We start from the raw sequence: 15,844 nt of genomic DNA on the forward strand, positions 1-15,844 counted from the left end.
GAAAAGAAAAAGCAGAAAGAGCATGTCTACAAATGACCAGAATTCAACCCCACCTCTTCGTCGAGATCTTTCCCTTTCTTTTTTAGAGTTTCCACTGCCGTTTCTTGTTGCTCCTCTTTTTCAACAGCCTTAAAAGCTTCTCTCAACTCATCATCAGTCCCAGAGGCTTCATTCGGATTGGCAGCAAACTCTTCTGTCTCATCAGAATCGATCTCACGCCTCTTCCTAAGTCTTTTAGACCTGGTGCGAGGAGGAGGAGGAGGAGGGCTTTCAGCTGCATAAAAGAAGCAAGGATTAGAAGAAGGAACAAGGCAGAACAAGTCAAAAGGAAGTGGGACCTAAACACAAGGACCCTACCAGAAGTTTCAGGCTGGGCAACGCTGCCCTGAGCAAAAGTGCTCTCTTTCCTTTTCTTTCCAGCAATTGGAGTGGCCACGGCAGGCTGTTCTGCCAGATCTTCATCCTCCTCACCAGAAGGAGGCTCTAGGTCCCCAGCAGCAATGATAGAACTGACTATATGAGGAAGAAATTTGAAGTCAGAACAAAACACAGTATAAGGAAATAAAAGGAACAGGGTAGATCGAAGCTTACCAAACATTGCTCCAGCTTGAGCCGTCTGTTCACCAATGATTTTCTTCATGGAAGGGTCTGATACAGGTAGAATTGATTTGTCAGACAAGTATAAACGACAGAACAAGAAATTGTAGACAGAACGAAGAATTTACCTTCTATGATCTGATCATTGACATCTTGAATAGTCTTAACTGTGAATTTTCTGGCCTCAGCCTCGCCAAACACATTTCCACAGGCCCAGCCCTCAAAAAGCACCTTGACTGTAGCAGCCGAAGTAGGCATCCCTCGAAACCTGGCCTTCCACCAAGCATCAAAATCGGAGGAACTGGATGAATTCGGCTCCCAGGATGGATAAAGACCATCCAGATTGTTATTGATTTTATTAACTGCACAACGAGCATCCTTGTGCACCTCCAGATTATCTGAATCTCTCCAGGACGAGGCTCGATTGCAACTTCGGTAGTATTTGAATGGAATGACCTGTGGACAGCCAAGTTGTCGTGCACAGAAATTGGGATGGTAGACTTCTGCCCCCAGATGATAGCTTGGTGGCTTCCCACCTCCATGAGGCAGATCCCTCAGCAAGGCTACACTCAGAAATATCTTCCTGTATTCTGTCCTGGCAGCCTCGTCTTCTGGCTCCTTTTCAAAAAGCCGGTGCCCAGGCTGGAACCAAGGATAGGTTCTTCTGATCACCACTTGCCATTGAGCCGCGGAGCGCTTAAGACAGTGTCTGAACCACATCAGGTATTCGTCAATGGAACGCTTGGGCACTTCTGCCGACATCAGAGGGAGAGCCAGAACCTGCTTTTCAGGCAGGACTAGATCAGGAAATCGGAACTCTGGAAAATACACCTGCAACCAGACCTGGATCATCCAGAATGAGCCAGGAGCAGATAAATTCAGGGGATTCTCCATTGTGGCAGTATGCAGGTTCTTGAAAAGATGAGCCAGAACTGACGGCCCAAGTCCAACGTCGGTATGGTTGTGTAAAGCTTCTGCCAAATGCCTATACTCAAGCAGAACAGCAGAAGAACGATTGGGGAACACAAATCTGTTCAACCAATACAGAAGGAATAGCATATGCTGCTGATCCTTGTCCTTCTCCACACTGAATTTCCTCAGAAAAACGGAAAAGGAGCAGTTCTGATTGATAGTAGCAGGAGAGACAGTGAAAGGCTTGGCTAGTTTCTCCTGGTTCCTCCTACGATGATAGTCTCCAACAGCATTCACAGGTCACCCATGGGGCCTAAACCCAAAGATCTGAGCCATGTCCAGCAGAGTTGGCGCCATTGGACCCACACGGAAATCAAACGTGTTGCTGGCAGAATTCCAGAAACATAGGGCAGCGGCAAGCAGGTTCTCATCCCGGTTGATGGATTGCTTAGACAGAAGAATCGCATCATAAATTCCTGCCCGCCTCCAGTGAGCTCCAAACTTGGGAAGAAGTTTGTCAATCCAGTCCGCCCACTTCACAGGGCTATTCCTTACTTCACTGGACGGAAATGAACGGCTTAAATTCTTGCTGACCCAAGAATAAGAGGATAGGGCAGAGTTCCCTTGGTAACACAGAGGTGCTTCGGCATCCTTCTTAACTAACTCTGCCATCTCAGCTGGGACAGGACCAAACCAGCGAGGTCCCACAGTCAGAGTACTGTCAAACAAGTGAAGGACGTTTTCGTCCAATTTTTTCTGAACAAAAGGATGAAGTCTGCTTCGAACTTCCATGGCGTGAGCGTCGATTCCACTCCCAGTGATGTAGTCTGGAGGAACCGAGGAGGAAGCACTGTGGGCACGAGTCCTTGGAGAAGACATTTTCTGGGTTTACAGGCTAGGAACGAAAAAGGGTTTAGGGATTGAACGAAGCAAAGGGAAAGGATTCTGACAAAAACCGAGAAAATTGAACTCTGAGAAAGCTAGGTTTTGAGATGAACAGGAACTGGAAATTTCAAATTTCTTTTAAAGGACTCAAAATCGTGGGAAAGGGAAGACAAGACGCCACCTGAAAGCTAATAGTGACGAGCTAGTGACGAGCTAGTAACTGACCAGTTTCCCACGAAGTCTAGGTAGGTGGACGTGGCAGACAGGGGACGTTTTAAACTGGCGCGCCCAAATTAATAGCCGAAAACATTAAATCTGAAAACCGGTTGATAAACGGTTCAGATTTAATGGGGGCATTGTTTGGGCCCAAATTTAGCACGCCGAAGACAAAAGCCCACACCATCTCCTAGGCCGCTTGTATCAGATGACCTCAAGCCCATCAGCACGACCCAGCCTATTAAATGAGTGGACGGGCCAAAAACACGGCCCAAAACATTAAAAGGCTTGGGAACAATAGGAATCAGAAAAAACTTGGGCCTCGAAGAAATCCAAAGTTAGGCTCAAAAGCAAACTAGACTCAAGCTGGCCTTCAAAACGGAACAGTCCCACGTGATCCTTGACTTGGAGGAGTCAATAATTTCGGCTGAAAACTGAGAATAGAACAGGAGCAGGTATAAAAGAAGAAAAAATCTAAAGTAGCTTGCTGCCAGAAGATTAGAACCCGCTTAGTTTATCTAAAAGATATTCTGATATTTTGGAGGAATACCATTTTCGAGGATAAGCAGACTCTGTTTTTATAAAAAGAGAGATAAGCAGGAAACATGAAACTGTCCAAAAGCTGAGAGCCAGCCATCTCCAAAACTCCAGACCTTTTGCAGAAGCAGGTGGAATGGAAGAACAGGCAGGGCACTCCATCAAAAATACAGAAGTAGTCACCTCAGGAACTAATCGTTGAGTGCTTACTCGCCAGAAAATGGATAGAACCCCTGTTTATTTCATTTTAAAAATTAAAAGATCTTTTGATTACTTGCCGCCCATTCTCGGAGGAACACTTCCTATATATACAAGAGAGGGTGAATAGAGCAAAGGACAATCAATCAACCAACCAACCAAAACTCAGTCAAAAGACAAACACTCAAAATGATCACTTGATCACAAAAATCCTAAACAAGTTCCAACAGACTTCGAGCCTGAAATATTCAAAAGCTTGCCAACAAGCTTGCAGAATCATCCTGTCTTCTCCCAGCAAAGATAAAGTTTAAATCGCTACCTCTAGTTCGAATCCCAGTTTGCTAGTCAGCAATAATGAGGTTTCTCTCGTTACAAATTTGGTTCAGTAAAAGCCAAACTAAGCAGAGTTTCGAGTTTCCTCAAATATGAAAAACTCAACAAATTTGTGAAGAGCCCTGACTAAGCAGCACAGGTATTACAGCCCATTTCCAGCTCGAGTCCAGCCACTTCTGCCCCTTTTAGACTGGAGAAGTCCCAGTTCTACCCATCCAAAAGCCTTCCAGGGTTCGAAATAGATTAAAGCTCTGCCAAACTCAAGCTTTGGTATCGATTTGCAGCTGAAGCCTAGCAGTTGAAGTTGTTAAAAGTCCAGTCCAGCACAGGCGTACCCAGTCCAGCCCAGAACAGAGGCAACTATCCAGACAGAAATGGAAGCACAGCCCTCTTCTTGTCCTTGTATAGTCAGTTTTTCCCTTTTTGAGTCTTGTAAAAGGGAGTTCTGCCTGAAATTGGTTCAATCTGTCATCTTTCATTCTGGCCAGAACTGCCGGTTTTTATACTGAGATAAATTGTAAAAGTCCTTACCAGTCTAAGGCATAGAAAAGAACTTACTTGGGAGATATTCCTCACCCAAATTCACAATCGTTTGGTAAAAGTTAATAACTTGGGGCGCAAGTTATTTTACCATAAGTCTGTTAGGGTTGAAAAATTGCTAACAGTGGCACGCTCAACACATAAAGAAAGTTAATTCACTGACCAAAACATGGTCTTTGAATTAATGGGGAACTTTGCCCTGTCATCTCAGGAAGTAAATTAAAACGGGTGAACATCACCATTTCTTCACATGAATGCATGACGTTGTCGTTGGGCACACAATTGCTAGACCAGTTTCTAATAAGCCTCGCTATAGTCACTACTATAGTATATATCAACTCAGACTCAGTGCTATTTTGTTGGGGGCCTCATCAACAACACAGTAGCACAACGTGGGGTATCACAGACTCCTTCACCCAAGTACTTTGACATCCTCGTCAGGCACATAGGGGGAAATTAGTTCAGGGGTATTTTGACGATTTAACCAAGAAAGTTTGATGGGAACATTGTTGATTAAATCATAATTCACGACTCATTGCCGATAAAATACGAAAGTTAGCCTAAATAGGCGCCAATGATACAGGAGAAAGACTGCCATAAGAAATATTTTTCTTTTAAAACTAGAAGTTGAATGGGGCTCCATGGCCAGCCCATGGAGGTTTATGGTACAATGAGGGGTTCGAATCAATAAATCTGCTTTTCCGGGGTTCTCTTTCTTCTTGCCAGGAACCAGTTGACCTCCAAAATTTGAACTTTGAAACAAAAACAAACATAAAAAAGTTATGTGGTTATTATGCGGTAAATTTGCAGTTTTGCAAATAAAAGGGGTTTTAAGCAAGTAACATGGTGACCAAGTAAGAAGAGAAGAACAATGTTTTGCTTCTTCTTTCTTACAACGAAGATCACAATCTAACACATACGAAAAATTGCCACATTAAAACTACCCAAACAACAATTTTATGTACGCATATATGTATGGTGGAATAGTTCCGCATTAGTAAGGAGCCAATATTTTTAGTTGGAATTGCTTGGCTCTTACATGTAAGCAATTGGTCTTCTTTACCTACAAATCACTGTACTCACACACATATAACAACATCCAATTTTCCCCTTACTGAAATCCCCCTTGAACTTGTCGCTAATTTCAATCTGCCAGTAATATTTCTTTTAAAATAATTGCCACTTGAACTAATAAAAATAGCTAATTTCTCCTATCATCAAATTTCCTAATCTCTCTTCTAATTTGATGTTAAAAACTTCATGTGGACTTAATCTATTGAAATTAATTTCATTTAATGAAGAAAAAAATATAAACAAAACAAAACGAAACGAAACTTTTCGTCAACATAGTTCCCCACCAGGGACCACCAATTATGGGCTATAGGCCAAATATTATTATGTAGGGTTGAACTTTTCCATCTCCATCGATGCACGACTATATTTTAGGGCCTTCCATATTTTATTATTTTGAGAACTTTGGTACAACACTCATACATTCCACTACTATATATTGTTTAAAGAAATGTGGAATGAAATCAGTGTGAAAATTTTTGAAGAAATTTGGAGGTATTTATAGATATATTTTAGGTTTTTTTATAAAAAAAAAAGACCCACAACGGCTATTTTGAAAAAATTGCTGCATTTCAAAAAAAAAAAAATTTAAATGAATTATATATATATATATATATATATATATATATATATAATTAAACGTTAAAAGAAAAAAAAAAGTTAACATTCCAGCAGGTTATGACCTCCAACGGTCAGAACCAATTTTTTTTTTTTAAATTTTTAAATTTCTTATATCTTAAATAATTAAACACGACTTTATGAAATTTTAGTATAAAGTATACATTGACTTATTGAACCCCAGTGACCACATCATTGAACCCAAACGGCAAGAGCAAGTGCATGGACTGGTGAGTCTTGATCTTGAACCGGAAGATGTTGGGTTGGGCGGATTCATCTGAATCAGGTTCCGCTTCTCGGGAGTTGCCGAAGAACGACACCTAAGAGCGTGGCGTAGTGGAGGAGTCATCGAGGCCCTTCATCAGACTGTTCAAGATGTTGAAGAGGGCGAAGTTGGAGCCAAAATTCGCTAGAAAGGGGTGAGGATGATTTTGAAGGCTGATAAGGGGATGGTCAGATAGAGAGAGAGAGAGAGAGAGAGAGAGAGAGAGAGAGAGAGAGAGAGAGAGGGAAAAAAATAGGGAACTGATGGGGCAGGAGGAAGAGGCTATCCTGATTCCAACAAAGCGAGGGAGGAGAGTGAGAGAAAGGAGATATAGATTTTTATTTTAATATTTGCCAAAAATTTTAATTTTTTAATATTATTTCTTAAAAGTTAATTACACCTAAGCTATAAAAGTGGACCCCATATTTGCCACATCATCACTTAACAGAAGACCAAATTGTCAAATTGACGGAACGTGTAAATTGGTCGAATTTTAAAACATCATGGCATAAATTGACAAAATTAAAATCCCGTGGTCTATTTCAAGAAGGCTTAATTATCCATATGCTCCTATGCTTCAATAAAAATCTCACTTTGCCCCATTCATTTCAAACTCAGTCAATATGTTATGCCCCCTGTGCTTTATTTTTGCATCCCCTATTACCCTATTCCATTAGTTTGATCAGTAAAACCGTTAACTTGTTAACATGGCATAGGTATTTTAGTAATTTTAACTATTAAAAACTCTCAAAAGTTAAAAACAAACATTTGAATAATAAAATAAATTAGAAAATAGGGAAAAAATAAATCCCCAAGCACCCGAATAGCCCCCCACCACCACAACCCAACCCTCCCCCATCGCCAACAACCACCCCCATCCCATGCTTACCATTCCCTCCCCATCTTGCTGCCACCCTGGTTTCTCCTCCACCATGGTAAAACAAATCGAAAACAAAATGAAGTTCTTTAACATGAGTTTACTGTTTATAAACTCCAATCGCATAACCCTCATGTCTGCACAAAGAATATGTGAAAATGACAAGCATGAAATCAATTCAAACCCAGTTGGAGAAGATAAGAGAAGTTCTTGTGCCTTGGGGTTTTGGCGTTTGGGTAATTTGTTGGGATGGCAACGGCTTGGGGCAAATTGGATTTGTGAGGTTGGGTGTCGATTTAGGGTGTCAGCTCGGGGTGAGTATGGCTAGGGGTTGAAAGTGGCTAGGTGGGTTGGGATTGATTGTTGTTAATGGTTTGGGGTGGGTGCATCACTTGGGTGGGGATATCATATTTGAACAATGGCGGAGTGGTGGCCATAGGTTGGGGGCCGTGGTGGGGAAGGGTTGGGTTGTTGTGGTGGTGGGGCTATTCGGGTGCTAGGGGCTTTAATGTTTTTTTTTTATTTTTAAAAAAGAACTTTCTAAAATATCTAAAATCCTCATGCCACGTAAGCAAGTTAACAGTTTTACTGACCAAACTAACGGAAGGGGGTAACGGAGGACAGAAAAATAAAGCACACGAGGCATATTGACTCAGTTTGAAGTGTTGGGGGCAAAGTGAGATTTTCTGTGAAGCACAGGGGCACATCAATAATTAAGCCTGTCAAGAATGACACCAAATCTGCAAGGGGTAAATTGATGTTAATCCTTAAAAAAAATGCATTTATGAATTGTCAAGCATGATTTCCAAATACAGCACGCCTCATAATAAAATCACAAGCATAAGCAATTAACCCTATCAGCACGCATTATCACAATAAAATTAACAAGGATGAACCCCTAATGCTCATTCCCAACATAGGTAATCTAATGGAGAGCAAAGATAAAACCAACCAAACCACAAAGCATCCCCAGACAAAAACGAACCACATTTCGTAAAGAATCATGACCACAAAATCCAATGCCTGCTAAGACTTTGTACCACCAGAAAATCCAAGTTCTTGAACAAAACCACCAAGTAGAAAACAGGGGTAGGGGGGACCTAAAAGCAAACCAACGCAATCTTCCAACAACAAGGTAGTTGGAACTTTAAGCAAGACCAAGGCTAATAATAAGCATCCCGATAGACAGAAAGGGGAAAGCCAATGCCAATTGAAACTTGGCGCCAATGGAAAATCCATGTTCTCAAACAAAACTATCAAAGTACAACAAGGGTTGGGGAACCCAAAAGCAAACCAATGCAATCTTCTTACAACAAGGCATTTGGAACTTTAAGCGAGACGGACATTTGTAGCACGTAATAAACTTGAAGAATTCAAAGATTTTGTACGACATACACTACACAAACACTTGTATAGTCTAGAAATCATTACTTGCTTAGTAGACAAATATTTAGGATGCGTTCAATTAATCCTAGCCAATGCAATATAGGCATTTTCCTTATTCTAGTTTCTAAATAAGCTCAAGTTGAAATTAAGCCAAATGCCCAAGAAAGTAAGCAAGCATTCTTCTTTGGAAATTAAAACCGACCAGAAGCAGCTAGTGACATGGTAGAACGCCACAAACATCAAACAAAGCTTCTTTTAGTCTATTGTTTGGAGATCACCAAGGAAATTTTCATAAAACGACTTTATTATAAGATCTCAATTGAAACCATAGAAACCCAATCTAAATTCATATAGCATGCCTTAATTTCATAAAGTACCGAATTTATGACCAGGAAAAATACTTCAACAACACAACAATGACCATAAAGAAGATATATTAACTTATTATGCGAAACACGGACATATATTATGCAATACTTATTAAAACATTAACTTATTATACCAAACACGAACATATATTATGCAATGCTTCATATAGTAAATGAAGACTACCAGACACTCAAATCCCAAGTCCCACACCTTGGATGAATCATCATATCTTATCAACTTTCTCTGCCTTAACGACAGGGTTTGCATGTTCAATTGCATCTTGGCCTGCACTCTTATAATCAAACATGCAGTTGTGCTTGTTGCAGTAACGATGCAGTGAGCAAAATGTCTGCCCACACCTACACTTAAAACCAGTAAGACCAACCCACTTCATACAAAAGTTGCACCTATTTGCAAGTCACTTCTCAGGGTTCTCGGAAGTGGTCCCTTCTTCAACTTGAATATGTTTTACTTCCTCCAGTACTTGTTGAACATGGCGTTTATTCTCCAAATTATTTTAATAGAAAATCTTGTTGTGCGAAAACACTTCCAAGACCTTGTCGTTGGTGGACTACCCAACAATCACAACACAAGCTACGCAAAGATAAATCGCACACGAAACCACAAAAGTAAACACACACTATTTGTGCCTAATAAATCACGGCCATGAACTGACCGAAGGGGCCCCTTTTTCTCGGCCCTAACACTTGCTCGTGAAACTAAAGCGAGGCGTTTCGCCAAGATGTTTGGCCTTCCTAAAAAGCAAAGGGAAAATTGCGAGGGCATGATCATCTCGGCCTTGATTATAGGCCGAGGCCGAAGTCGAACAAAATCACGGCCAAAGGTAATAACGTCAGATCATCAAGTGGCAGCAGGGTCCCACGCTTCATTTAATGAAGCAATGCCTCTGTTTATTGCAGCAAACCCACTGGCCACGAATAAGCATTTAATGCACGAGGGAAGGTGGGAAGTGACTGAAGTCAGGATTTGGTGATAGGAATCAGAGTGATTAGACGCGGACATTCTCACAAGAATTCTTGCAGTTTGAGAGATTGGGTCACCAACTATCAGAACAATAAATGCGTCTCCACGGCCAGAAGCGCAGAACCCACGATTAGGGCGGCGGCCGAGATTCACTGGGATTTATGGGGTCACACCACCATGTTTCATGATCCCAAATGTCGATTGGACTACCGACTTGCTCTAATCAGGCTCCACCATGCAGATTTTTAGCCTCGATTACTCCTCCAAGAACTCTTCCTATAAATACAAGGCTCAAGCTACATTCACAGGGTTCAAACACTAAACAAAAGCTTCCCACGGAGCAAATTATATTTTCCTGTAATGTACTTTCAATATCTTTACTTGCTTTCCTAGGAGTAGTGTTAATTTGTAAGGAAAATCCATTCATCAATATATCATACGACCCTTGATTTTCAAGGCGTCGGAGCATCATCTCTGTTACTCATTCATTCACCCCATATATCATACGACCATCGCTCACTGAGCAGCGCGCCGGAGCACCGCCCAAAACCCACCATTTTCACCACCCCTAAACGGCCTTGTAGCTCAGGCCGTGAACCTAACAGCCGAGATCAGTTCCTCTCTCGGCTACAATCGTTTGATTAGAAGACGAGTTCAAACAGGCGCACCACTTGACCATTCTATCCACATCAACATCACGACTCACGGTAGAACGTGCTGGCACGCCCGCGCACAACCGCACCGCATCCAAAAGCAGGAAGCCACGTGTCAACGCACATCCCCTCGGCCCGGAACCCCAGGCCGTGAGATTTGCGCAGCAGACACACACAAGAACACAGAAGAATTTATAGAGGTTCGGCGTCGTGCCTACGTCCTCTCTGGTGATCCCCGATAAAATTCACTAGTATGAGAAAAATCCCTTTGGTTACAATAAAGAACTCCATTTGATCTCTCTCTCTCTCTCTCTCTCTCTCTCTCTCTCTCTCTCTCTCTCTCTCTAGATCTCTTTTTCTCTCACCCTAGGTTTGTATATCTTGAATCTCTACTAAACCCTAGTCTAAAGTACCTATTTATATGTATAGGCCTTTAGCACAATAATACAAGGAATAGGAAACTAAAAAAACCTCCCAAAAATAGGCCAAAAAAACCGACCTGTTTTAAAACAGGAAATTGTGACTCGCTTGAGTGCCTGTCGAATTTTCCTTCTGCCGCTCGAGCGCCTGCACCAAAATGCCTCTGCTGCTCGAGCGCTTGCATGCTGGGCTGCTTCCTTCTTTCCTTCGTTTAGTCGAGCCAACTCCAACAATCTCCACCTTGGCGAGGCTAAACACCTTTGTGAAAACCATTGATCCCTAGAACATCTTCAAACCTCTTGGAAATCGTTCTAGTAACTCCCAAGAGCTCTACCTCAATCTTTAGCATGTAACAAGATTGAGCAAGCTCAAACAATGTCTGAACTTCTCAGCTGTAACTGGCTTGGTCAAGCAATCTGAAGTGTTCTCAACTGTATGAACCTTCTCTATCGCAATGTCCCCATCGTTCACCCAATCCCTTATCCGGTGGTACCGTACATGAATATGTTTGGATCTTCCATGATACACTTGGTTCTTGGCCAAACATATAGCACTCGGACTGTCACACTTAATCACCACCAGGTCTTGAGCTATCCCGAACTCTTGTGCCAATCATTGCAACCATAATGCTTTCTTAGAAGCCTCTGTTAGCGCCATATACTCTGCTTCAGTAGTAGACAATGCAGTGGCTGATTGTTAGGGATGGCAATGGGTCGAATCGGGGATGGGTATGCCATTCCCATCCCCATCCCCGATAAGCATTTTTCCCTCATCCCCGCATTCATACCCGTAATATTCTAAGCAGGGATTCCCCATCCCCGCCTTCATTGGGGAACGGGTTCCCCTACCCGCCCCATTACTGAAGAAAAACCAATAAAAAAGTACTTTGTTGAACGAGAAAAAAAAAACTATAAGCACAAACATTGTATCAATTCAATTATTATTAACTAAAAATCTAGACTAAGAAAAAAATTAATACATATCAAAATTACATGTCCAAGACATGTTCATCATTATAGAGGTAGTCATCACACATCTCAATCGTACAAAGTGATGTTTTCAACTTCTTCAGTGTAAGATCCCTGACACAAATAAAACAAAATATAAATTTTTCAATCATGTAGAGTAGGATATTAAACATCATTATCAATTATATAATATAATTCGTATTTTACCTCATTATCAGATGTGCAGCCCTGGGACAATGCTGTAGAGTTTGAACCTATTCACAATAACGTGAATAATTAGACACAGGAAAGTAACAATTACATTTAATAGTAAATTTATATAACATATTTTCAATACCTTTTATCTTATTCCATAGCCAATCTCTAGCACACATCAAGGCCTCCACAGTTTTTGAATGAAGTCGATTACAATGGGGGCTTACAATTCTTCCACTAGTGCTAAATGCTAACTCTGAAGCAACTGTAGACACAGGAATGGCCAAAATATCTCTACCAATATCGTGCAAAGTAGGGTATTTGATGCCATTAGTTCTCCACCATGATAATATATCATAATCAAGAGTCCTAGGTAAAAGAGACTCTTCCAAATAATGGTCCAGCTCTGATTTAATGAGCTCAACATTAGTTGAATTAGAAAGAAAAGATTCAAACTTATTCATATAGTTCCCAACTCCAACTTGATATGCCATCGATGAAGAGGTAGAAATTGAAGATTGACAAAATTCATGAGTAACACTTGAATTAGACTTGGACTGATACTTGTTTGTGCCTAATAAATCACGGTCGTAAAAATTACCGAAGGAGTTTCCGCTCGGCCCTAGCACCTATTCATGAACTGGAACGTGGCGTTTTGTCTTCCCAGAGACAAAGGAAAAGCTGCGAAGGCATAATCATCTCGGCCTCGACCGCGGCATTATGGGCCGAGGCCGAAGGACGAAGGAGACACGGCCAAAGATATTGGAGTCAAATCACCACGTGGCAGTAGGGTGCCACACTTCATTTCACAAAGTAACGCCTCTAACTAGCAAACTCACTAGTCGCAAGAAGGCATTTAATGCACGAGGGAAGAGGGGAAGTGACTAAAAGTCAAGATTTGGTGATAGAAATCATAGTGGTTAGGCGCAAACATTCTTGCAAATATTCTTACAACTTGAGGTCAGTTCAATCAACCACCAGACCAGGGCATTAAATGTGTCCCCACGGCCAGAGGCGCAGAACCCACGATCAGGGCGGCGGCCGAGATTTACCAGGATTTATGGGGTCACACCACCATGCTTCGCGATCCCAAATGTCGATTGGACTACCCACTTGCTCTGATCAGGCTCCACCATGTAGATTTTCAGCCTCGATTACTCCTCTAGAGCTCTTCCTATAAATACCAAGCTCAAAGCTACATTCAAAGGGTTCAAACACCAAACCAAAAGCCTCCCACAGAGCAAATTATATTTTCCTGTAATCCACTTTCAATACCTTTACTTGCTTTCCTAGGAGTAGTGATAGATTGTAAGGAAAATTCATTCATCAATATATCATACGACCCTTGATTTTCAAGGCACTGGAGCATCATCTCTGTTACGCTCTCATTCACCCCATATATCATACGACCGTCGCTCTCTCAACAACGCGCCGGAGCACCGTCCAAAACCCACCATCTACACCACCACTAAACGGCCTTGTAGCTCAGGCCGTGAACCTGAAGGCCGAGATCAGTTCCTCTCTCGGCCACAATCGTTTGATTAGAAGTCAGACTCAAAACAGGCGCACCACTTAAACCATTCTATCCAAACTACATCATCATCTCGACGCACGGTAGACCGTGCTGGCACGCCCGCGCACAACCGCACCGCATCTAAAAGAAGGACGTCACGTGTTAACGCATATCCCCTCGGCCCGAAGAACCAGGCCGTGAGATTTGCGCCGCCAACAATACTCTTTGATAATATCATAAGCCAATTTGCTATCCTCTCAATTTCCAAGGAACACTTCTCTTTATATATAAGAGGAAAACAAAACTCAATCAATTTCATCTTAAATCTTGGATCCAAAATAATTGCCGATCCCACCATGTCATGCATTGTATCCCAATATTTTTCAAACTTTGTTACCATTTTTTAGGCCATCAATTTCACTTCATCTTGGTCAAATAAGATCCAATCATAAATTGCCAACCTAATCACACAAATGTGTGGAAAATAAAGGTTTGTTGTAGGATACTTGGTCCTAGAGAATAATTTAGTCATAGTATAAAAAATATGCAATTTTTCAGCAATGATACTTGCCTTCGTCCAATCTTGCTCACTAGGAATAAGTTTATATAGGGACTCACGTTGTCTCAAGCGAGGAAAAACAATTTTGTATATCATTGCCGTCTTAAGCATCAAATAGGTACAGTTCCACCTAGTTTTGCAATCTAGCTCTAATTGCTTAGTGCTCTCAATTTTCAATTGACGGGCTGCCTCAATAAATTTTTCTGCATTTGGAGTGGCTGACCAAAAGGCAACACTAGAACGAATTTTCTCAATGCTAGTGTTGATAACATCCAAGCCATCCTTAACAATCAAGTTCAATATATGTGCACAACAACGCATGTGGAACAACCTTCCATCCAACAACAGTGAGCTAGAAATTTTTTCTAACAATGTTTCAATCATGGAATCATTAGTTGTGCAATTATCTACAGTCAAAGTGGATAACATAAGATCAATGTTCCAATCTAGCAAACAATCCATCAAAGCACTAGCAAGAGTCTTAGCTGTATGCGGACATGGCACATATATAAATCTAGTACCAAAAAAAAAAGACAAATTAACACAAACTATAATAGGCATTTAATAAGACTTGGCACATATAATGGCACATGTTAAAAGTTTTATTTCAAAACTAAATAAATTACCTCACAAGTCGACTTTGCAAGTTCCAAGATTCATCAATGAAATGAGATGTGACGGCCATAAATCCTCTCTTTTGGTTATTTGATGTCCACATATCAATTGTAATTGCAATTCTACTTTGATTTGTCTCCAACAACTTCATTGTTCTTTCCCTCTCATACTCAAATATTTTAAAGATGTCACTCTTAATTGTGCTTCGAGAAACCATCTTAAACAAGGGTTGCAAAGCCATTGAATATCTTCTAAAACTGACATGTTCAACCATGGACATCGAGTACTCATGCAAAATAATCATACAAGCAAGCTCCTTCCTTGCATTTTGTTGATCAAAATTATACGTACCAAGCTTGACACCCCCATCATTTGATTTAGGAGGATGCAACAAAGACTGCTTTATATCTCTTCGCTTCCTCAAATGACATATTTTGAAATGATCATACAAATGTGGAGTTCCATTTTTGCTTCCGGCTGACAGCTTTTTCCCACAGTTATTACACACTGCTTTCCACACATCTCCGATCTTTTGTTTTTTAAAATGATTCCAAACAACAGATCTTAACTTTCTCTTATTTTGATTGTTATCATCACACCCACCAGAATCTTGGTTTGGGTCTTCATCAGATGGTTGTGCAGTGTGTTCTTGGTTCTCATCCTCATTCTCAACTCTTGTTGAGCATTCAATTGGTGTCTCCACATTTGGAGAATCTTGTTGTTGAGTACCACCGTCAAAGTCCAAAATGTTCTCAATATCAATGTCCATCTATGAATAAGATGATCAAGAAATCTATTAATAGGTAAATATAACGAATAATTGTCTAAGCATAAACTAAGATATAGTATTGGTAATTCTTATTTCAACTAACAAATGTAATAATATATTAATATATGTTTTTACTTACAGTGATCATGTTAGATGATATGAAAACTAAAAATAGAACAAAAAAATATTATCAATCTTTAAAAGTTGGAATCGAGTACCTAGAATAGTGGTGCTTGCAGTATGTTGATAATCTACTCCTCTGACTTTGAAAGAAGGAAGGGTGCAAGTGTTCCAAGCCTATGTGGGAGAGAGCCCTAGATGTCGACTTTGTAAGATGTATAAACAACAACTAGGGCAATAATGA

At 40.9% G+C, this 15,844-nt stretch overlaps 1 pseudogene; it reads right to left on the reverse strand.

Moving 5' to 3' along the window:
* Positions 1-9,027: 9,027 nt before the first annotated feature.
* LOC148293775 (zinc finger A20 and AN1 domain-containing stress-associated protein 9-like) lies at positions 9,028-11,134 on the reverse strand (annotated as a pseudogene).
* Between the last annotated feature and the right edge of the window lie 4,710 nt (positions 11,135-15,844).

This window comes from Prunus avium, chromosome 6 (assembly GCF_965620075.1).
Source record: "Prunus avium chromosome 6, drPruAviu1.hap1.1, whole genome shotgun sequence".
NCBI classification, from domain to species: Eukaryota; Viridiplantae; Streptophyta; class Magnoliopsida; order Rosales; family Rosaceae; genus Prunus; species Prunus avium.